The sequence below is a fragment of the Tamandua tetradactyla genome, chromosome 16 (assembly GCF_023851605.1).
Source record: "Tamandua tetradactyla isolate mTamTet1 chromosome 16, mTamTet1.pri, whole genome shotgun sequence".
Classification (NCBI taxonomy): domain Eukaryota; kingdom Metazoa; phylum Chordata; class Mammalia; order Pilosa; family Myrmecophagidae; genus Tamandua; species Tamandua tetradactyla.
In genome coordinates, this window is record NC_135342.1 from 43,498,660 (window position 1) to 43,521,927 (window position 23,268).

The 23,268-nt window shown below is 53.6% G+C and overlaps 1 protein-coding gene across 5 annotated transcripts in view; it reads right to left on the reverse strand.

Moving 5' to 3' along the window:
- Positions 1-23,268, reverse strand: part of ZNF423 (zinc finger protein 423) — a 324,971-nt gene that overhangs the window by 129,614 nt on the left and 172,089 nt on the right. The window contains exon 1 of one of the 5 annotated variants that reach the window (XM_077132359.1): positions 20,866-21,026. The exons of 3 other annotated variants lie outside the window; for them this stretch is intronic. The gene's annotated coding sequence lies outside the window, so the exon portion shown is untranslated. Of the gene's footprint in view, positions 1-19,712; positions 19,840-20,865; positions 21,027-23,268 lie in introns of those variants that run through there. One more of the 5 variants, XM_077132360.1, reaches the window with a different exon arrangement.

Here is a 23,268-nt window from a genome sequence, read left to right on the forward strand (position 1 = left end):
ACCCTCTCTGGTCAAGACAGCTTCGGAAGACAACCAAGCAAGGCCAAGTACTGGCCGTGATGGTGAAAACAAAGGCGCACGGGACGCCCCAGGCGAAGCCAGGGGAGTTCCCAAGTCACGGCAGGGCGAAATTCTGCAGCCGGGGCAGGGAGCGACTTCCGTGGCTCAAGTTTCAGGTCGGGTGGATTGAAAACTTAATAATGAATGAAACGGACCACAGGTTGCTGCAGGCGGGGGAGAGACAAACAAAAGCTCGGATTCGGCAGCACTGACCTTCCTCACGTGACCCCAAGGAAATAAACCGCTGCCCTGGCCCCTCCAGGCGCCCAACAGCCCAGCTCAGCCTGCAGAAAAGTCTGCACAGACATAACCCAGAAAGTTCTGGCCCAGAGGCAGTCAGGCCTTGGCACCTGGAAGGGAAGGTGTAGGGGTGCCACATGCACCAACAAGGGCATGTACGAGCACACATACTTGCACATATAAACACACACACTCTCACATGCACACACCTTATACATCACTCCCACAACTCAGATACACACATAACATACATTTGCACACACTCATGCACAACTACACACACCAGTACACATACACTCACACAGTCACACTATCACCCACGCACACACTTAAAAACACACACACTCTCACAATCACAGAGACAGAAACCAATCCTGAGTTCCCATACCCCAAGGCGCTCGGCAGCTGGCTGACACCAGGACTTCAAGATCTAACAAAGTCTGACTCTGGGTCTTGAGCAAACCCTTACAGCTGGCTGGGAGCTGTTCCTAGACCCTGCCCGCCCCCCAGTGCCCACCCAGGCCCCCAGCCCTGACCGTGTGAAGATCTGCCAGATGCAGCTGGTACTGCTGGCAAAGCTCAGCCTGAATGGGCGCTGCTCTAGTGCTCCCAGCTCCGAGCCCTGTGTCTCCCAGCAGCCTCCCACCTCCAAAGCCTGGCCACCCAGCCCAGTGGGGCACCTCCCAGAACCCCTCCTGGATGTAGCCGCCTGCTCCCCTGGGGGGCCTCACGTTACGGGGCCCTTTGGACGGGAAGGACGCAGCGGCTGCCAGATCTGCGGATTAGACTCGGCGGGAGGCGCCCGGAGCCACTGCCTGCTAATTCCCAGCTCCTGCCAGCTGGGCTCCGTGGGGTGCAGACAAAAGGGGCCCAAAAGGGAGGACGTGGCTGGAGCTGGGGCAGTCAAGGGGCCTGCTCAGCCCCAGCCCTTTGGCTGGGCTCCACTGGCTTTTTATTATTTTAATGTCTTAACTCAGACTCACTCAAACCGTGCCTGACACGCTGCTAAGAGTTTTTCACAACCACAGAGGAGGTGGGCCCCGGGTTGCTCCCACTGTACCTCTGGGGAAACTGAGTCATAGCCAGGGTGACTTGCCCGAGGAAACGACAGCGCCAGGACTGACCCTAGCACATCCAGACCCTTCGCCACCACACATCGCACCTTGGATGCAGTGAGTCTGGATGGCCTTTGTATCCTCGCTGAGAAGGACAACTGGGGACGCCCATTGTTTCAGCCCCAGGAAGGTGCCAGCCGAGACACAGGAGGCGGAGTGCCCTGAGCTCACAGGGTCCCCGGCATGGGGTCACTGAAACAAGAACGACACCCCAGCCATGAGACAACACCTGGACAAGCATTTCTTTTTCTTTTTTTTTGCTTTATTTTTTTTTCCTGCTAGTAACCATATGAAAAACATTTACTCTCATTAGTTATCAGGAAAATGCACTGCTTTAATAACAATAATAAAATGACATTTTAGACCCATCAGAAAACCAAAAATGAAAAATCAACGGAGGAAACCCAGGGTCATAGAGAGAGAAACAGACAGACACTTATTCAGAGCCACTGGGAAGCTGGATTGGCACTGTCCTCTTGGAGGGCACTTTAATGAAATCTAAATCTATCAAAATTGGCAATATATATATATACCCAATGACTAGCAATTCTCTCGGGCACCCATGCTAAAGAAATGCTCACACGTCTGCACAAATGTGTCCCTGTGCGGGGCCCTCATGGCGACACTGTTTGTACAGTTAAGAAATGGAAGCAAGTACACTGCACAAGGGTGCCCCTCGGAGGCCCCCAGCGACGCCCGCCAGAGGTCACCTTCACCCAAGCCCTACAGGCCGCCAGAGCACCAAAGCACCCTCCTCCGGGTACCCGGCCACCGCGTGAGCCTTCCTGACCTTCTCAGCCTCGGTTTACCTATCTGAGAAAAGGGACTCATCGGTGAGGAGTGGACGAGGAAAATGAACGTGAAAAAAACCCTATTATTCCATTTATATGAAACATCCAGCAAAGACACATCTTTAGAGACAGAAAGCACATTAGCAGTTGCCTGAGGCTGGATGTGGGAGCAGGAACTGACAGCAAGAGAGATCTTTCTGGGATAACGGAAACGTTCTAAAGCCAGATTGGGGTGATGACAGCACAACTCTGCAAATTCACTAAAAATCGTGGTGCTGCACACGTAAAACAAGTGAATCACACGGTATGTAAATAACACTTCAATAAAGCTGTTAAAGCACTATTGACCGATGCTAATACTAGTAACTAATACCAATCACAATTAAAAATAACAAATTACTAATACTAATTAATATCACTAGTGCTAATATACACTTAGCACTTATCGAGCAGGTCCCAGGTGCACCAAGCACTTCTCTGATCATAATTAATTTCTTTTAATCCTCACCACAACAGTGAATGCTAGTTAGCTGTGACATCCCATTTTAGAGATGAGGACTCAGAGGCCACAGGGGGTGATTTGACCCAAGTCTCCCAGCCCAAGGCCCAGTCTGGCTAAACGGCCTACAGCTCAGGGACCCACCGTACCTCCCAGTAGCACGGACCTCCCCACCCAGACCCCCCACCCATTCTTCGCTCACTAGGCCTTGAGATGGAGACTCTTAACCCGCCCCAGGCCAGGGTGTGCAGGATTCATTGTGGGGTCGGCTGGCTTGCTTTATTTCTCTGCAAACAAGTTTCAAAACTAAAGCAAAGCTTATTATTCTAGAAGTGAAAAACTGAGCAACTGCTGAGATTATAATCATCTGAATTGAAATGAAAATAAGGCTCCTTAAACTGAAAAGGCCCAATCAGGGAAAATGGGCATGTTGATATATAAAGCCCCAAACTCAGATTGCCCTGTACAAAGCCTTTTATTCAAGTAACAGTCAACCCTGGCTGCTGCCACCTCACCCCCTCCACATGCATTGCTTTGGGGGATGGGGGCGCTTAGCCTAGTGTTCTAGAAGCAAGCTGGAGAGATGAGCCGGGGCCAAAGCCCAGGTCATATTTGCAGGGATGTCAGCAGCAGGAGAGGGTTCTCGTTTCTTATGGCAGCAATACTCAACTAGTGCTGAGATACCACCTATGTGCAAACATTAACACGCCCTCTGGCAGATGTACAGAAAGGGATGCAGAAACGGACAGTTCCCGGGTCCCCTTCAACTTGAACACTTAGGGACTTAGGGAGAGGGGAGACTCGGGAAAAGCCCATTCAACAGACTACCTGCTTTATTTTCAAGTAAATGCTTATACAGATTTTACTATGTCAGGTTCTTTTAAGAATTGTACGTGTACTAATTCAGTTAATGATCTAAACAGCACAATGAGTAGGAAGTATTATTGTTTCCATCTACAGATAAGAAAACCAAGGCCCAGAGAGGCCGGGTAACTTGCTGGATACCACACAGCTCACAAGAAATAGAGAAGGGATTCAAAGCCAGTTAGCTCAGTTCAGAGTTAGTTCTTTCCCCAATGACATCCCACTGCCAGCCTCTGTCGGCAGGAGGGGCTGCCAAGTGTCAGACCCTCAGTTTCCCTTCCCCCGGATCAATAAGCACGATAAAAAAAATGTAATAAAATGAGTAGCAAGATCACTTTCAAAATGAAGACTAGAGTCATTTTTAAATGACTAATCCTACAAGGAGGCCTGGTAGGAAATGAGCCAGATGAGGTTGTGACTGTCTGCTGCAAAAAGAGAAATACAACAAGCATAAAAGAGGGGAGAAATTTCAATAAAAATTCAATTAGGTGGGGAAAAGGGCATTGACTGGGCTTGAGAACACATAGGGGGCACAAAAAGCCGAGTGGATCCCAAGCTCACATGTCAGGTGGAATGACATCTATGGAGCAGAGCGTGGATCCCGCAGTCACAAGGCAGCCTGGGATATACCTGGTCAGGGCTGGGACAGCCTCCCACGGCTGTTCATAGGGAGCCACAGGGATTGAAAGTTCACAGCTCTTCTTCTCCCAGACAATCCAGTTGGGGTCACAGAGAGGGTAAGTGGACAGAGGAGGGAGCAGGGCTAACCCACAGAATCACAGAAGGAAAGCTGAAATGAGACCTTCCTGCAACAGGTGCAGTGACTGAGGAGGAGTGAGCCTCCCATCAGCAAAGGTAATCAAGAGGAGTAAATGGCCTGGAAAAGAACCCTAAGGAAGGTGCCCTGCATTGGACGGGAGGGTGAGAGAGCTGAAGCCCAGGCATACACACATTTCATTGGTATGAATGAAAATGACCATAAGCTCCAGAGGGAACAAGCATTGAGCCATCCTGGGCTGAAATTTCCATTCAAGTCTTCTCCAGCCAGAGAGAAAGTCAGCTCCAGCCCCAGCCAGGGGCTGAGGGGGTCACTTGCACACATCCCACTTGGGTCCTGCCCCATGAATGTTCCAGATCACATAAGTGAGAAGGCTAACTTAGAGCAGGTAAGGGACCTGTGGGAAGGTGTGGCTGGAAGCAGAGGAGAGAGCACCGGACTGGGTACAGTCAAGAGACCTGGGCCTCAGTGGCCGCAGTTGTAAAACGGAAATTTGGAATTTGGAATTCTTGGTCTCCAAGTTCTTTCCAGATGTACAGGTAACACTTCCTCCATCCAGATTCTCTCCCTGCCCCACGAAAGCCCACCCCCCCCCCCCCAAAAGCCTGGGCATTTATGAAGGCTCAGCAGTTCTCACTGCTCATCTGCTTTGGAAAACTTAAAACTGTCAAGGAGACAAGTTTCCCCCAGGACAGAGCTCTGGGGAAAGCCTCCCCTGTCACCAACAACAGCTTCAGGAATAGACTCACCGGGGCCCCTGCCCAAGAACCAGGATTGCAGACTTAGGACCCATCCACGCCTACTCCACATGAGACAGAAAGAGAAGCTGAGTCTGGAGAGAGAAGAGAACTCCAGGGATAGTGGTGGCCAAAGGTGCTGTGTTGAGAAGGATTCTGAGGCCATATCTGGGCTCAGAAGAAATTAGTGCTGAAGTCAATCGGTGATATCTGCAGTGAGCAACAGCATGTGGGAGTGGCACATTCAAAGAGTCCTGAGCAAATTGTGTGTGTGTGGGGGGGGGGGGGTCTCCTGACTCCCAGTGCCAGGAAAATAGCTTCTAACCATCAGAATTTCTGTCCCAAGAAAGGGGCTGCCCATCCTTTCTGAAAAGAGAAGCTTTGGGGCAGGAGCTCCAAAATCCTGTTACTTGAGCAGAGATGACAAGACGTAGCAGATACAGTGGAGCTGTGTGGTGGTCTCCAGACAGAGAGAAGTTTAGCTCCAGCCCCAGTTGATGGTGAGGCCCACCCAAAGTGGGCTCAAAGCATCCTGGCACCCTGGGGGATCCCGGAAGAGCAGACAGATGTTCCCCAGAGCCCAAAGTGACAAGCACTGCAAGACATGAGCATGCTTCAGGACACGCCACAGAGAGACACTTCCCACAGAGGCAGCCAGAACCAAACAGGTGACTTTCCAGACACGAAGCAATGCAAATTCAGCTCAGAGGGGTGTCGGGGTGTATTCTTGGTTGTCTCCAAAAATTATGCAGAAAGCAGAACTCGTCATGGTTAAACTAGGATATTTTGTTGAGATTTCTAAGAAAGTGTGAAGGTATGGCCTGATTTCTTCTTGTTGCTTATTTTAAAATGCATGAGGGAAAAAAGAGATTGGGAGAAGAACTTTCAAACAAAATTAAAAAAAAACAGGAAGTGAGAAGTGATAGATTTAGGAAATTCTCAATGTATGAATATTGCAAAAAATGCTCAAGAGATTCACTGTTAGGAAAGTATTTATAGAAGAAAAACTGAGGATGTGACTATACAACCTGTGTTAATATTAGAAAATTCAAAAGTGAGCAGTGACACAAAGGCTCTTGGAAGAAATTAAGGGTGTGTCTCACAGATGCCCTGAATCCAACCAAAGAGAATCTAGAAATCTGGGAGGTCGCTGCCCCAGAGCCATCTCAGAAGAAGCTAAAAGTAGACAGAAGACGAACTGGGAAATATCCGTGGAGGAGTCTCTTAACTAATGGAGTGACTCCCCCTGTCAAAAATGGGAGACCCACAAGGTTCTTAAGAATTTTACACCAGCAGAAACACACCAGCTTGGACCCAAAAGGACAGAAAGAATACCAAATGTAAGAAGGCGGTCAGACTCTCAAAATTCTATAGGCAGGAAACAGGCTCAAAAACTATTCAGCTCCCGGGCAGGCCACGGTGGCTCAGCAGGCAGGAATGCTTGCCTGCGATGCCAGAGGACCCGGGTTCGATTCCCGGTGCCTACCCAGGTAAAAAAAAAAAAAAAAAAAAACCTATTCAGCTCCCAATATGTACTGTCATTTCACGAAAAAGAAAACACGTCTTCTCAGAAGGCGTGGCTTTAACCCCAGTAGGTGGAGCCAGAGGGTGGAGCTTTGAGTCCAAGGGCAGGGCCATTAGCTGAGGGCCTTGGTGAATGAGATCTGACCCTGCCAGAATCTGTTCTGCACAACCACAGATGAAGTCACCTCTCTTTGTGCTTTCATTTCCCCAGTTCTTGAGAAAGAATCAAACGAATTAGTTTCTAAGAGTCTCTGAAGCTCTAAGAGTCTGTGCTCTATTAGTGATGTCTGTCTGCCCTGGATACAGGAATAAGGAGTGGGGAGAGACATCCCAGCTCTGGCTCCCTCCTGGTTGAGGGTTTTACCTTCACTCAGCCAATATCTGTTGAGCCTGCTCTCTGTGCCTGAGCCTGTTAAGGGCTGCAGGAGGCACCCAGTGTTCCAAGGTTTCCAAGTTTTCGTCTGACCTACCTCTCTGCTGATCAATTGCTGTCCAAAGTTTAAACTCGAAACCAATGCTTTGACACTTGGAAGTACTTCGAAAGAGATAAGGAAAGTAAGAAAAACACCTTGTGGCCGTGGCAGTAGTCAGCGCAGCATCTAGACATTTGATTCTCCTAAAGGGATGGATGAGGGGGGTAGGCCAGTGTGGTGGTAGGATAAAGGGCGAGCCCCTGAGAAAGGGAAGGGAAGGCGGTTGGAGGTCCTTTCCTCAGAGGTAGGCCAAGGAGACTCAGCCACGGAGCACAGAGGCCTACCAGAAGCTGACATGGCTCCGCCTGAAATCATGTATTAGCATTAGACTATTATCAGAAAGACCAGCAGCCCATATTCATCCATCCTCCCTCCAGGGAGCACAGAGCACCCTGCAGGTGTCACCTCAGCAACCCCAGTGAGGCCGCAGAGAGGGAAAGCAGGTTTCATTCTTCCGGTGGGAGGTGAAGACGCAGGGGCTGGGGAGCTCAGGGGCAGTGGACCTCACAGGGGCAGAGGCTGGTGTGCATGGGTCAGCGGATGGAGGAGGAGTGAGTCCCATCTTCACAGGGGCACTGGGCACAAAGCCTCCGGGGACCCTCAGACTCTCCCCACACCGTGCCAAAGGCCAAAAGCCATGGCCAAGCCCACTCTTATCCACCCTGCCCTGAGGGCTGCTGAAATGCCATGTGGCAACAAAGAGCCTCCATCAGGGTCATTATAAACCTTCCAAAGAGCCAAAACTGTCAACACAATCTTAAAGAGACTCAGCCGGTGTCAGAGAGACATCAGCCCCTGAGGGACAGTGGAGCGGCGGGTAAGTGAGCCTGCTTAGGTCTCAGAGCAAGCGCTACTTGTTAGCTGTGTGACTCTGGGCAAGGTACTGCACCTCTCTGAGCCTCCATTTCCTCCTCTTAGCCTGAAGAACATAAGACAGCCCACCTCACGAAGTGGGCAATGCACATGGATTGCTAAGCATTTAACAAATGTTGGCTAAAGCAAATGAAAGCACTTACTGTTACAACTTATACTGCTACATTAATGATAAATCCCTACATCTTTATGGGATTTAACACCTGCCACAGCGCTTTCACACCCAATATCCCATTTGACATTTGGAGCAACTCTGCAGAGTGGTGGTGGCGGCAATGGTGGTGGCGATGGTTACTATTACTGTTGTTATTATTATCCCTGTATTAGAGGTGAGCAACGTGCATGCCTCCTGATCTCCTGGGATGGGACCCCTCTACCTGTTGAGCCAGCATCCCGGCCACACACAAGTACCTGGGTGGAGGGGACTGGATCATGTCCCCCACAAAAAGCTCATCTGTAAACAGGGTCCGTTGAAGTTCTTATGCGCTGCCCACCTAATCAGGGTGGGTCTTACTCCACGTGACCGGAGGCCCCACGAAGAAAGGAAAGGCATATGCAGCCAGAAGATGCCGGAAGGTAGAAGAACAGACTCAAGCACGGCCTTTGTGACACCTCTAGCTTTCCAAACTGTGGGACAGTAAACGTCGGTGGTCCGAGCCCACCCACCGTGTGGTCCTTTGTCGCAGCAGCTCCGGCAAACTGAGACGCTCCGTTTACATGAGAGGCCCTGTGGTGGACCCTGGGTGAGCAGTCCGGGAGCGGAGAGGTTAGGGCATGTCATGACGGGAATGGGGCAGCTGGGTTTGGACGCACCACCCCAGCTCACGGGGATGTGGCCATCCTGGGCCCACTCACCACTTATTTTGTCAGAAAGACCAGCATTTACACATCCGGAACTCTGGAACCAAAGTTCTTGACACGTCGCCTTCCCTTCTGGCTTCTCTCGAAAAGAATGAGACAGTCCAGTTGGGCACCAGCCCTGCACCGGGGACCTCGATGACGAGCTGAGATGCGGCTCCCCCTCGGGCCGGGCCTGTGTCCACCCACCCATCCACGGGCCTCGTGGGCCCTGAAGGCCACTGTGTTGGCTTAGCGGCTCAGAGGCAAGCTGCTGGGCTTACCGCACTCTCTGTGACCTGAGAACAACGAGGGGCCCTTCTCCCTGAACCCTGTCTGATAACAAAATGGTCCCACTGCAGAAGATAATGTATAAAAGCAAAGGGAACTTGGCCCCAAAGGCCCCGTCATCTCAACCCCAGGCATCAGGGCTGCAAGGAGCCTTCCAGACCGCCCAGCCAGCACTCTCATCATATACACCGAGAAGCAAAGGGACTGAAGTCCCACGGCCCCCGGCAGCAATGCCACACTTGAACTTCAGCCTCCAGGCCCCCAGAGGAGGGGGCAGGGACGGGGTTCCGACACCCCCCAGAACGCCCTCACCCCGGCACCCAGCCTCGCCAAGGACAGGAAGGAAGCACCCGCATTTCCCCTTGAACCTCTGACCTCACAGAACACACAGCCTGCCTGACTCGATCCATCCCTTCGACAAATTTACTTAGCATCGACATTGAAAATGCAATCGAGGTAGTGTTTTATTGCCAAAATTAAACAGACTGGGGGGAAAATAATAATAATAAAAAAAGAAGCCAGCGCTCGTCAACTCACCAGAGAGCTCGGCTGTGATCATAGTTGCTAAAAGGCAACGTCACAACAAACTCCTGCCAGCAGCCTTCCCCCAGGAGGGGCTCCCCAAAGATTGGGTGCTGGTAGCCGATGGGAGGTCCCCCGGCTCCATGTTCCCTGGCACCCCACGGTAGGCCTGCTCGCCTCTGAGGGACGGACAGACGGACGGACGGCGCGAGGAGAGCACATCTGGTGAACTCATCTCCATCAGCTTCCATGAAACCACACCATGGAGAGCCGGAGCAAAGGGCTCTCTGCCCAACTCGAGGAAAAGCAAAATGCTTTCGGGGTTGAATCACTGTTTTTCTTTACTCCCTTTGGAGATCGGCAGAGCCCACATTCGGCCGTGTTGGTGGACTTGGGGCTGCAAACAGCTGCGCTCTAATTACATGTAAAGTGTACCAAAACATCCCTTTTATCACAGACTGGAAATCTGTTAGCATCTGTCTCTCCTTTGTTTCTTCCACAAGATACAAGCTTGTTTCTACATTTTTCTCACCTGTAGCGGTGATTAAAATTCATTATAAATGAAAGGAGTGAACAGAGAAACAAGTTCCTCTGTGTACTGTTCTAAACTCAAATTAGAAACAGCTGTTTGCTAATTCATGCAGTGATGTTTTGCCGTGCTCTGTGAATCAATAATAACTCACCCTATTGCTGCAGAAATTTTTGGATAATCCATATACTGAACGTGGCGTTTGGATTCTGCAGGCAGGATGGCTGCAGCAAAACTTCCAACTCTTCTCAGGCGTGAGAGGACTTGAGTCCCACGCGCTGGAGACGTCAGCTGCTCCCGCAGCAGTCACCCAGCACCTCAACCCTCCCCCAGACACAGGCCCCGGGAAGACCAGAAGGAAACCCTGAGACAGTCTCCAACCCCCCTCCCCAGAACCACCACACACAAAAAAACACGTCTGATTAAACACAAACCGCATACTTCCTCGAGCCGCCGGAGGGAACAGCAAAATTAAAAGTCTAATTGGTACCCGGAACAATTTAAAACTATTAAGTATAGGTGAAGCTTTTCTGTAAGAAAATAATCCTCTGACTGGGATTAGCTTGTTTGGATAGCATTTTTCCCATCCATACGTTTTAGCAGCAGAAGCTGGTGTTACAGTCTAGAAGGACCCTGGGTGCTTCCGAGAAGCATTCAAGGCTGGGTCTGGCATCCCCTCGGCCTACCTCAGAGAAAGCGGGTTGGTGGCAGCCGCAGCTGCACCCCAACCCGGGAGCCTTGGCTGGGAAGGCTCTGGGGGGAGGGAATGTTCTTAATCCTTGGTGGGGTGGGGGAGGCACATCTGTAAGGCCTGTAGTGTCGCCATGGAGCGCCAAAACCACTCTGCCTTGGCTAACACATGACTGTCCTTAGGGACGCTGCCTCCAGGAAGCCCACACTGACTCCCTCCACCGTCATGGGTGTCCCTCCTCCCCCTGGGGGCACTGCCATGGGGCCATTTCTTATGCTGAACTGGGGCTCTTGGTGTCACTGTCTGTCATCTTTGCTGTGCTTCTATACCTGTTCAAGTCTAGGACACAAGTGCATTGAGCCATTTTTTGAGCCGGAGACTTGTACCCCTTCCCACTGCCCATCAGGCCAGCCCACCCAGCAGCTACCATCTTCAGAGCCCTCTCTGCATGCCAGGCCTAGTGCCACACTCTACATAAGCTTCACCTCATTAAATCCTCACTATCATTTCCCCATTTACAGACCAAGCACCCGAAGCTCCTAACGGGCCTGTAGTTGACAGCAGTCAGGAGGAAGGAGCCTGGAATAAAGCTGTATTTCTCAGAGGGCCACCAAAACAGCCCGTCATTATTGGGGCACTTGGTTTGTAAAGGGAGTGTTGAGCCTCCCTCACCCAGTCCCACCTCTGAGCCACTGCTCAGGCTGTGTGCTCACCTGGGATGCCCCTTCACCTGGCCACCACGTCCCCTAGCCCAACCTGTCACTCAGCACCCAGCTCTGCGGCTTCCAGAGCACCCCAGGGGATCTCTGCATGCCCATGAATCTGGCCGCCACGTCCTGGTGTCTGTCTGGGCCAGCAGGAGATGGCAGTCCGGTCTCCCCAGTATGTGCAGGCCCAGGGGGCGGGGTGGTGCGTGGTGCAGGGATGACAGGGACACACAGGGAAGGCCAGTGGGTGCTTAGACAGCTCCAACCCTGGATCAGGACAGGGTGCGCAGAGTGGAGGTGCCATTTGGGGATGCAGGGGACATTCAGACAGGGCTTTGAAGTAGGAGTAAGAGCTCCCTTGACCTGTGTTCTCCTAAATGGGGGACAAGGGCCATGATGACTGCAGGGGGTAGGAGGCAATTATTAAATAATGCTGATGCACAAAGTGAGAAAGGCAGTGCCCCTTCAGTTCTTTCAACCTTCAGATTCGGGCGAGGAGAAAGGCTCCAGCCGGTGACCCTCACCTTGCATTCCTCTCTAACATTGTAACAAAGACAGCAGATCCAACCACGCTCAGCCGCTTCAGAACACAACAGCTTCTGGCTAGAAGGATCTGACCGTGAGATTTTTCCTAAGGGGTTTTTTGTTTGGTTGGCTGGTTTGGTTTGGTTTGTGATTTACTTTTGAGATGACTGTCTCCTTATGGCAAATGTTACTGGTTTTCCATTTGTAAGAACTAATTAAGCGAATCAACTTAAGTATAAAAAGAGAACTGACTTAAAGAAAAATACCAAGGAAATCATAGCACTAGTGATAAGCAGATGTTGCAAAATTGGGGCAGAGGCGTGTGGGTGGCCAAAGGGCAGGACACGCTTGTCCAAACGGCCAGCCCAGTTCTTGGCAGGAGGAGGATCAGGGCAGCGAAGTTGGAGAGAAGCTTCAGCAACAGCAAGTAGCCGGCTGGTGGGAGAGGGAGCTTCAAGGATGCCGTGTGAGGTCCCTGAATGCCAAGAAAAGGCGCAAACAGCTCATTCGCCAGGTCCCGGGAGCCACCAGCAGTACCTCTGGAGCCACCACTGGCAGGACCCGACACCCAGCCAAGGGCTCTTCCCAGGCCTCCCATCATTCCAGTTCCAATAACAAACACCCTAGAAATAGACTATCACCAGTCAGGAAGCAGAACCCATGTCAAGGGATCCTGTGCTCAGCCACCCCATGACCCAGATATCCAAAGAGTGAAGTCCAGCTTTCTGCAGAGGGGAGACCCCTGGCCAACCAGCCCGGTGCCCCATAAAAGGTGGGTGCCCAGCACCCAAAACGCCATTGACGGCAGAGAGTGCACTGGCCAGACTCCCCCAGAAGACCCCTTAGTGGAAGGACACGGTGGAGGAGGACACGGCCTCCCTCAAGAAGGCCAACCCAAGGGCTTCCCTCTGATCCAGGACGAAATTACGACATGCAGGGCCCCCAGGGACCGCGGGGAAGGCTGAATCAGCGCAGGGGGCACGAGGACTGTGAGATGTACACAGACTGAAGTCTGTGGCTGTGCTGGGCTTTGCTCCCTGGACCCCCCCCCCCACCAAGTACTTTTCTTCCCCAAACTGGCCCCGCCCCTCACTCTGCCCTTGCAGAACGCTGATAGCCGAAGCGTGGATGTCAAATGAGAGCACAACTGTCCATCTGACCCAGCAAGCCTCTGGTTCTCAGACTGCCCTTCCCATATCCTCCCACCACCACCGCCCAGTTAGCTGGGGGCCCAAATCAAAGGTCTGGCTCAAACCCCACCTTCCATCTACACTGCAAACCTTCCGATACCAGACCAACCAAAACCGGGTCAGGTGAGGTATGGAGACTCAAACCCCACCCCCATCCACCTGCCATCACGCCCGTACCCGGGGGTGGCAGAGGTTCTGCAGGGGCACACACAGCCCGGGCTGGGCTCTTAGTCCTGGCACCCTCTCCCCTGGCCCAGATGCAGCGCCCACCCCTGTGGGTCTGGGGCCCTGGGGAAGCGGGGAGACGAGATTGGGCTGCCGTGGCAAGCCGTGCCCCTGCTCCTCCAGCGAGCAGACGTAACAGGGTGAGCCAGTTATGGGCTGGGAGGGGCAGCTGGGGAACACCTGTCCTAAGAGCCTGCTGCCACATGGGCTCCCCTTGGCAGCCCCCACCCCTCAGGCCTTGCCCCAGTCCCCAGACACCATCCCCAACTCTCTAAGCTCAGAGCAACAGAGAGCAGGTGCCAGGGTGAGGTGACAGCCAGGGCATCCGGGTGGGGCCTGAGCCAGGGTTCAGGAGGGCTCGCAGCTCAGGGCTCCCCAGGGAGGCCCCAGGGAAAATGAGACTCGTCAACACGGAGCTGCCTCCCGCCCCTCTGGATCTGGCGGCCCCAGGCCCAGGGTGCCCCCATCCGAGGCTGGACCAGCCCCAAACCACGAGGCTGGAGCCCTTGGTTCTGGGGCTGCTTCCACGGCCGAGCGGCTGTATAGCTGTAGGAAAAACACTCAGCCCTTTGGGCTCTCCTTGCCTCACCTGCAAAATGCAGCTGGAAAAATGGACTTAGAAAGGGGTTGGCAAGGTAAAGAATGAGCCAGTGGAAGAATTGATGAACAAATTCATATTACAGTTCTCACAAATCCCAACATCACAGAAAACCAAGTGGTGCCTCCAACCTAGAGCTCTGAGGTAGGAGAAGACATTGAAGAATGACTACTGTGCATATTATATTTCACATATCGTACATATTATATATGTGTCCCCATATGCTTTATGTGCATGTCATATATGTATAACAAATAACAATTACGATGTGCTAAACATTTCTTGGGTGCTTGCTCACGTCACACGTGTTGTCTCATTTAACACGCACTTCTTGGGAGTTATTACAAGCCCATTTTGCAGATGAGAAAACTGAGGCTTACGAAGGAAAGTGAACACATCCAAGATCTGACAAGCGGGATGGCTGGGCCGGCTCTGGACCTGACGTCAGCGGCTGTGCTCCCACCCGCCACGGTGCCTGTGTGTGAAGACACCAGATCTGAAGCCACGAGACCGAGGGGGTCACCTCTTTGTCACCCACTCGAGGGCAAGAACATTCCCCAGAGGGCTGGCTTCCCTTCCAGCCCCGTCTGGGCAGTCAACCAGGAATCCAGGCAAGCGTCAGGATTCTGCCCTCATTTTTGGCCCAGGTCACCTCTCAGGGGGACACACTGGAGCAGGGGTGGGGGAGGTCACAGAGCAGCAGCTCTTTCAGCTCAATCGAATCCCATCTGAGGCTCAACTGGAGGGTCCCCAACCTGAGAAACCTCCCCGGGCATCTGGGGGGTACCAAGGTAGGCACTCCCCAAAACACTCGCCCTGTTTGCACCTGCTGTGGGTCGAGAGCCTGCTTTATCTCCTCTCTATCTTCTCTACGGGACAGTCACAGTCTTGGTCCCCTTTTATAGAAGTGAATGTTTGAGGGGTGGCCGGTGTGGCTTCTGATGGTCACGCTGCAGCCCCCCTCAGATTCCAGCCGCAGTGGGGGATGGCTTTGAGTACCCCAGCTGCAGCCCCACCTCCAGCCCCCACCTCTAGGTGAGCTAGGGCGGGGGGCGTGGCTACGCATTTCCCCTACCGGGTGGGGGAATTTAACCAGGGAGCAAATGCCCTGGCTCCCCGCCTGCAGATCCGGCAGAATTGGGCCACAGTGCCCACCCTGCACCCCTGTAGAGGCTTTTCCCCTTCCCTGTCCCGGCTCCGGCTTCCTGGGTGCACCACCCGACAAGGAATCTGCCCCCAAGTCCTTGCCTCGGGCTCTGCACTGGGGGGACCCATTCACAGCACTTGCCTTGGGAGAGCAGCCGTCGGCAGTGGAGCCCAATTTGGAAGCCAAGGCTGCCAGACGCCAAAGTCTGCCACTCCTTGTCCCTGGCCAGGATTTGCCATATCCGGTCACTGGGAGACTGCCTCCAAGGTCCGCCACTGGGCACATGTTGCCTTCAGGAAACAGGGCCACTGACCTGGGTAAAATCCTAAGTGATTATATGGATGAAACCCTGGGTAAGATGTTCTGGCAACATCAATGTTTTCCTAATGTCCGTTAAAATAAATACATAATCATCTTTTTTTTTAATTGTGCATCCACAAACCATGTGGGACCCCTGCATAGGACCTCTCAGTTTGCAGATGAAAAACCCTCTCTCCCCTCTAGGCTGGGACAGGCAGTGGGTGCCTTAGCAGTGGCTGGGTCCCCAGTCCTGGGGCCTGGCTGAGGCAGGCAGAGGCGAAGAGAAGGGCTGGGCCCCCCGGGGAGATGGGTCCCGAGGAGGCACAGGGAGGGAAGCCCGCTGAGGATCCCGGCCGCCTGACTGGGGACAGTGACACAGCTACTCTGCAGGTCCCACTCGCCCTTCGACTCAAACAAACCTACAACGCAGCAGGCAAATTTTTAATTTTCATGTTTCGGCCTCCAGAAAAATTGCCATCGCGGGTTTCGTTGCTGAGCTGTCAAGCTTCTTGTATCAAAGACCGCCCCAGCCACGCCTGATGTGGGGAAGGTCCAGGAGTGCAGGGACAGCGGCAGGGGAGACAGCCACCTAGCCCTGGACCACAGTCAGAAGGAGGAGCCGCCATGCCTCTGGGCTGGAAACATCTGGGCCCTGGAGGTGACTGTGACCAGGGGCAATCTCGGCTTGATTTCCACGTGTGGGGCAGGGCAGTGAGATGCCCCTTCCCCAGCATCGCTGACCTTCCCGAAAGGCTCCCAAGCCCCACCCTCCTGCCTCCTGTGCCCACCTCCTTCCACCGAAACCAGGTCCTCGGGTGTCTGAGGGCAGCACGGTAGCTGCACTCAGAGACAGATTCAAGAACCAGCCCCGGCATCAGAGCTACATCCACAGAGCACAGTCTTAGACCTTTTATTTGAAGTCATGCATTTAACCCCCAGATAATCCTTTCATTGGGCACATTTTGCAGAGGGGGGGGGAAGGAAGCTCAGAGGGCTGAAAAAGACCCTTGGGATGACCCAGTCCAGACACCCAGTGTCTATATGGGGACATCAACCCCTGCATCAGGTGGAGGGACCAATCCCCAAGCAGAATCCAGCAGAGCCTGGGGGGGGGGGGGTATCTGGCCCCTGACTCATCAATCGCATTCTTGATGGATGGGAGACCCTCACCACCATCATCTATGCACACCCAAGCCCTGGGGGAGATGGGGAGATTGCCATAATGCAAAGACGTAAACGGCGAGAGATCCTCACTATGGGGTGCCATCGGTCAGCCAGGATCCTGGCTCCTCATCTCACATAGCCCACCACCCTGGGAGCTGGCCTCCTGCTCCCAGGACCACCTGGGAAGAGGTGACATGAAATGAGCCCAGGGCCCTCCTGAGGGTGCTGCCAGGCCCCAGCCTATCACAGCCAGCTCTGCAGTCCACAGCTGGCTGGTTACAGGAGGAGCTGAGCACGGCACAGAGTAGGCCTGCAACCTATGCTGACAGAATCGATGAATGAGTGGTCCAGTCAGGACATCTGTCCGCTAGGGGTGCAGGGGGATGGGTGAGCTGCACAGTCCTTGCTCCCCCACTCAGTACTGCATCTCTAGTGTTTTGCTTGCACTTTTCCATCTTCTGAGAACGTTGTCAGGGTTACCCCACAAGGAACTTAGAATTGCCTGGAGACAATTCCAATTGGCCCCAAATTTCTGGATCCCTGGGAGCCCACCCCTGGCACATAGCAAATTGTTAATAATTATCTGTTTGATGACTGAATGAATGAATGAATGAAACAGGAAAGGCTACATTTTGGATCCTGGACCAGAGGAGGGACTTGGTACCGAGAGCATGAATAAATAAATAGAAGGATGGATAATTGAATGAATGAATGAGCACTGATGCTCTGGGCTTGACCTAGAGAAGGTGCTTGGTAATTATGATATGAATGAATGAATGCGTGAAAGAAATACTGAAGTCCAGACTCAGTCTAAAGAACTTGATAACTGTGGCATCAACATTTGAATGAGAGAAGGAGTGAATAAGTGAAAGACAAACCTCATCAGAAAGGAGCAAGGAGACACTGGAGAGGATCCCCTGTTAGGTGGAGGTACAGGGTGGATGGGGGGGAGGGTCCAGCTGGAGGTGGAGGAGTTAATGAGCTTGACCACCCACCTGACCCCCCGGGCCACCCCGCAGAGCCTGGCCAGTGTCACCGAGGTCCCCAGGGCCCCTCGCATTATGGCAGAATGCAATTATCCCAGCCTTCGCTGTGGCCTGCATTTGTCATTCCTTTATTTGAAAAAATCTCGTGGAGCCAGGAAGAGAGCAAGGGTACGTGTGAGGGCGGGGGGGCAAGTGCAGGGGTAGAGGCAGAGGGAACCCAGCTCAGCTACCCAGCTCAGCCTGAATCCCTGGAGTAATGGCCTGAAAACAAAGGAGGCACTGGAAGGGGAGAGAAGGGAAAAGGAATTGGGGGTGGGGGCGGGGGCCTGTTATTTATTCAGACCAGAGCAGAACAAATGGATAGATTTAATAAGATAATAAGCTGAGATCCTATGCTCTTAAAGGTACAGACTCAGCAATGTCATTTGGGGTGTGGGGGGACGAGATTTTTGTTTGGTAAAGCACCTTAACTGCATGTCTCTCTCTACACAACACCTTAGCGGGTGAGTGTGTTGTGTGTGCATGTGCACATGTGTGTGAAAGCACACATGCAAGTGTGTTTTCCCACCAGGGACCCCCATACTTCACCAGACACCCTAACTAATACCCACAAGCAAGTTTCTGGGAGAAAGTCAGGGGGTGTGACCTATGAAGTACATGTGGGTGTCCCCCTCCCCAGGCACCAGTGCCCTGAGTTTCCCCTCCCTGCCAACAATAAAACGTGAGCGCCTCCCATTCAATTGGGAAGCCTCTTGCATTCATACATTAGTTGTCTGAGTGCCCACTGCATGCCACAAGGGCTGCAGCAGTGGACACATCCAGCTGAGCCCTGTCCCACAGGTTCCATGTTCTAGGGATGGCAGTCCCTGATGTCCGGGAAAACTCTGGAGTCAGGAGGCCTGGGTCCAAGGTTGGCTACAGCCTGGGCCAGCTGTGTGACCTCGGATACGTTACTTAACCTCTCTAAGCCTCACCAAGGGGGTACTGGGTCCAGAGCACTCTCTGCCTGCCGAGGGCACAGTGAGGATTACATCAGATAATCCGGGTTAAGCACTCTGGCCCCCACCTGGCACACAGGAGATGCTCTATGAACATATCACTGCTGTTTCCAGATCAGTAGTGACAAAAACAGAGGCTTCTGGGGAGACCCCGGGTTTGCCACAGGACCCCTGCACCTGCTGAGCCACACCCCACCCCAATTTGCCCCTCTCATGAGCATCCTCAATTGGGCCACCTCATTACACCGTTCCAGGGTCTGGAGTAGGAAGTACTGGTGCATGTGATGAGAAAGCTGACCCCAACATCTCATAACAGAACCTAAACGAGAAAGGGCTCCTAAGGGAGCCAGTCCAGCGCCCACCCACTGTTTAAACCCCCCTCTGAGCTCTTCATGGGCAAAAGGAAATGATATCACTGTAAGCCCTCCATGGGCAGGCAAAACAGGACCCCCGACTCCAATCAGCCTCCAAGAGGAGAGAGGCTTAGCCAGGCACCTATTACATGGCAGCTGTTCTTTGCAAATGACATTTCAATTTATGTTCATCTGCCCCTTCAAAAAATAATCAGTGCCTGTTCTGCGCCAGCTGGCTCCACGCTCTGGGGTTACAGGAGTGAACAAAATATAGTCCTTGCCCTCAAACAGCTTATGCTCTAAACCAATGACCCATACACACGATGTTGGGGCGCTATGAAGAAATATAGAGCCAGGTAAGGGGTGGAGAGGGAAGGGATGGGATGAGTGGGTGCTGCTCTCTGGACGGGTGGCAGGTGACACTTGAGCAGGGACCTGAAGCCAGCAAGGGAGCCAGGCAAGCGGGGCCTGGAGGAAGAGCATTCCAGGCAGGCCAACCAGCAGGTGCAGAAGCCCGAAGCTGAAGCCTGTGACTTGGGCACACTCCAAATCTCCATTTTTCTGACACGCCAACATGCTGCTTGGGCAGTGAAGGCATCTGTCCTGCCTTCAGAGAAAATAAGCTGGGCTCCCACAGGGACCTAAAACCAAACCCCAGCATCGACTCACTGTGTGACCTGAAGCTGGTCTCTTACCCTCTCTGGTCTCGGTTTCGGCGACAGCTAATCAAAGCTGAGCATCTTCCAAGCTGGCACTGAAAGGTGAGTGAAGCCCCTGGGGTCCTCCCAAGTCTGCCTCTCTGTGCAGGAAGCACCCACCCTTCCTTTCTACCCTCCTCGCACCATCCTCGCCCCCGCGCCAGCAACACCACACAGGATTGGTACTCTTGCCAAAATAGCTATTAGCCCAGTAGCCAATAATAACATGTTATCCTATCAATTTGCTTCTGAAACGCTGTGTAATTGCAGAACTCAAGTTTGCTATCTCGGTAGCCTGGTTACGACATAAACAGAAAGAAACTCCCCAGTCTCTTCCCAAGGAGAACAAGTGGCTGACCACAGGAAACACCCCTGAGCTCCAAAGACCCCACCCCACCCCACCCCTCGCCCCAGCGGAACCCCCCGGAATCGTCATCTGGCGATTGGGAGTCCAGAGGCCCATCTCTGTGTCCTCTTGGCATGTCACCCTGGGATCTGGAGAGGAGACCCACGCCCGGGATGTGATGGCTTTAAGGCCACGCTGGCTTTATGGGTGGCAAAGTCGGGCCCTGAAGCCAGGGCTCTGCTGCCTCCCAGCCAGCAGCCAGGCACCACAGTTCAGGAAATGGGACAGACATAGGAGTGGTGCAAGTGGGCGGCAGCCAAGCGTCTGGGGTGAGCAAGAGAACTCTCGGGGGGCCACCGGCAGGGAGGGTGCACAGACTATCAGGGGTGCAAGGTGGGCCACCCCCCAGGACACAGTGACAGGAGGCCGGCAGGGTGGGCTTCTTGCAAGGCAAGAAGCAGATAGCAGCACCAGATCCAGAAATCAGGGTGTTCCCTAGAAGCCCCCATACCCACCCTGCAGGGCCCAGTGCAGCTCTGAGAACCCTGGCGACCAGTGCCTCTTACTGCTGCATCCCTCGCTTTTCCGCTCCAATCCAGGAAAAGCTTCTCTCCTCCTGAATCTGATTCTGCACTGAGCAAACATTCTTCTTTGCAACAGGCAGGGAGCCCCCAACACGAGTCCTGGCATCCTGTGCAGACACCAGCCTGTTTTATTCATTCTTCCCCGCTCCATCCCGGACACAGCAGCGTGCGCACACACTCACACACACACACTCACGCACCAGCCTGCCTCTCAGCTTACCTCTGCCTGTTCGCCTGTTGTCCCAGGACAGGTCACTCGGCACAGTGGGGACCAGAACCTGAGTCCTTGCTCCTGATGCACAGTGGCAGGACAGACGGAGGGCTGGAGAGGTACTGCCCGCTGCCCCAAGGGTGACCTCAGCCTCCAGACGCACCCCCACCCTCTCCGCCTCTGCCGGGGTAAGGACGGGCAGGGTGGGCGGCCTGGCGGAGAGGAAGCGCCTCGGGGAAGGAAAAAGGAGCGACTGGGGAGGGAGAGGGCAGCGGAGGCCACGGCTGGAGCCCCACACCCAGACGGTGACCCCAAGCTCTGGGGCTCCACGGAGATGGTGGGCCTGGGACAGGCACCGCTCCAAGGCCTGTCCCTGAGGTTGAGGGCAGCCAGAAGACCACAGCGAGAGAGCAAAGGGCCTCCCGGACACGGCCGCTGTCTGCCAGGACAGGGTGGGGGACGGCCCCTCGGAGGCCCCAGGGTGGGATGGGTGGGGTGCCGTCTGCGGGAAGGAGTGATCAGCAAATGGAAACCAGGCCTCTGAAACTGGCGGCCCCAGCGGCTGCTCAGCTCAGGGAAAACCCCCGCAGGCCCCGGCTGCTCACAAAGCAAGAAAGGGGAGATGAAGCAGGGAGGGGACCAGGCAGCTTCAGCAAGCCCCGGGGTGGAAATGAGCTGCAACTACACAATTCCTCCTTTTCTGTGCTCCGAGCACCCTTCCTTGGGGCACGTTATAGTCCCAAGGCCGGCTTGCCCGACAGTGCTGTAAAAAGCCAGCTACCTACACAACACAATTTTCTTCTCTCTGATTCCAGCAGAGCTGGGCCTGAGCTGTGTCCTGGGAGTCAGGCTGGACCAGGCAAGCATGAGTCCCCACTCCTGGGACATTCATTCTGGAAAGCTCAATGCTGAATCCCCACCCAGCATCTGCAAGGAAGGACTGGGTCCCCATTTCCCCTGTGAGGAAAGGAGAGAGAATGAGGCTGCCCAGAGCCCAACAACAACACTGACCACCAGGATTGGGGGACCCCAGTGTCCCGACATCAAGAGTTGGTGTGTCAAGTACCCCTTCATTCATTCAGTCAGTCATTCTGTTGTTCGAGAAAGATTTGTGGTACACTTTGTTAAGCAGGCACTTTGTTTCTAGGGGTGCAAGGTGAACAAATGGCCCAGCCCTTCCCTTATAGGGGAGCTTATAGCCTAGCGAGGGGGACAGATGTCCCAAAAGTGGTGACATTAGCACGGCTGGAGAGAGCAGGGCTAGGGTGACGTGCAGGAAGGCTTCCTGGAAAGAGTGGCATCTGGGCTGAGACCGGCAAGAGGAATAAGATGGCCACGGAGAAGCAGCAGGGACAGAACCACAGGCAGCAGCGGGCCCAGCACATGCTGTGGCGTGGAGGGGAGACTGAAGTCTCTGAAGCTCCCATCAAGTCCCATCTTGCTCCTGCCACCCAGCCACGTGGGTGGCCCTGGTTGGCCACCCCGCCCCCTGCTCAGAGGAGAGGGCCGCCTCCAGAGGCTGCTGCCACCAAACCGGGCCCCAGCCCTGCCTCTCCCAGCTGAAGGTCTTGTTTAAAATGTTTTCACATGTTTATTTTTAAGGAGGATGGGAAGAGAGAAGGGAGACCCGAAGGTCTTTTCCTTTTTAGAAAGGGGAAAAAAAATTAATAAATAAATAAAGCCTCAAGAAAAGGGCATGGAAAGGTCTCTGCATCTGTAACCACTGAACAAATTAAAATTAGCTCATTTAATCAGCTCCTAATGGCCTGGCTGTCCCGAGCGGGCCCCGGAACACAGCAAACTTCACAGCAGAAACGCACAGGCCAATGTCAGTTTATCCTACAACAAAGGGATTTTCTAAACAGCGCAATCAAAATGCAGCAAAGGCCACAGAGAACAGGGGAGACGGAACACGGTCCCCCCAGATCCTGGCGGGCCCCCTGCCTCCCAGCTTGGTCCCTTTGAACGGAATTGTTCTTTTGGTTTTTGTTCTAATTATCTAAACACGTGCGTAACTCTGTTCTACAAAGAGTACCTTACGCCGAAAGGAGTCCCCACCATACGTTCCTGGGGCCCCAGTCCCAAGGCCCACGCCTTCGCCATTTGTCTGCTCACCTCCCCTTTCGCATCACCACCACCTCCAAAGCATGCATGGACACACAAACAGACACACAGACACCCCCGCACACCACAGCTACACACACATGCACAGCTCCATGCACACAGTTTTAGTCACAGTCACATCCAACAAAGTTACACACACAAAGCCAAACACCGCGTGCGTACACGCACAGGTACATACACACAGGTACGCGTACACACAATACCCACAGCTCCTCTGGTGCCTGCTAACAGCTGGAGGGGGGGAGGGGGGACAGCTCACCAGCCCCCCAGGGAGGGCCGCCGTGCACA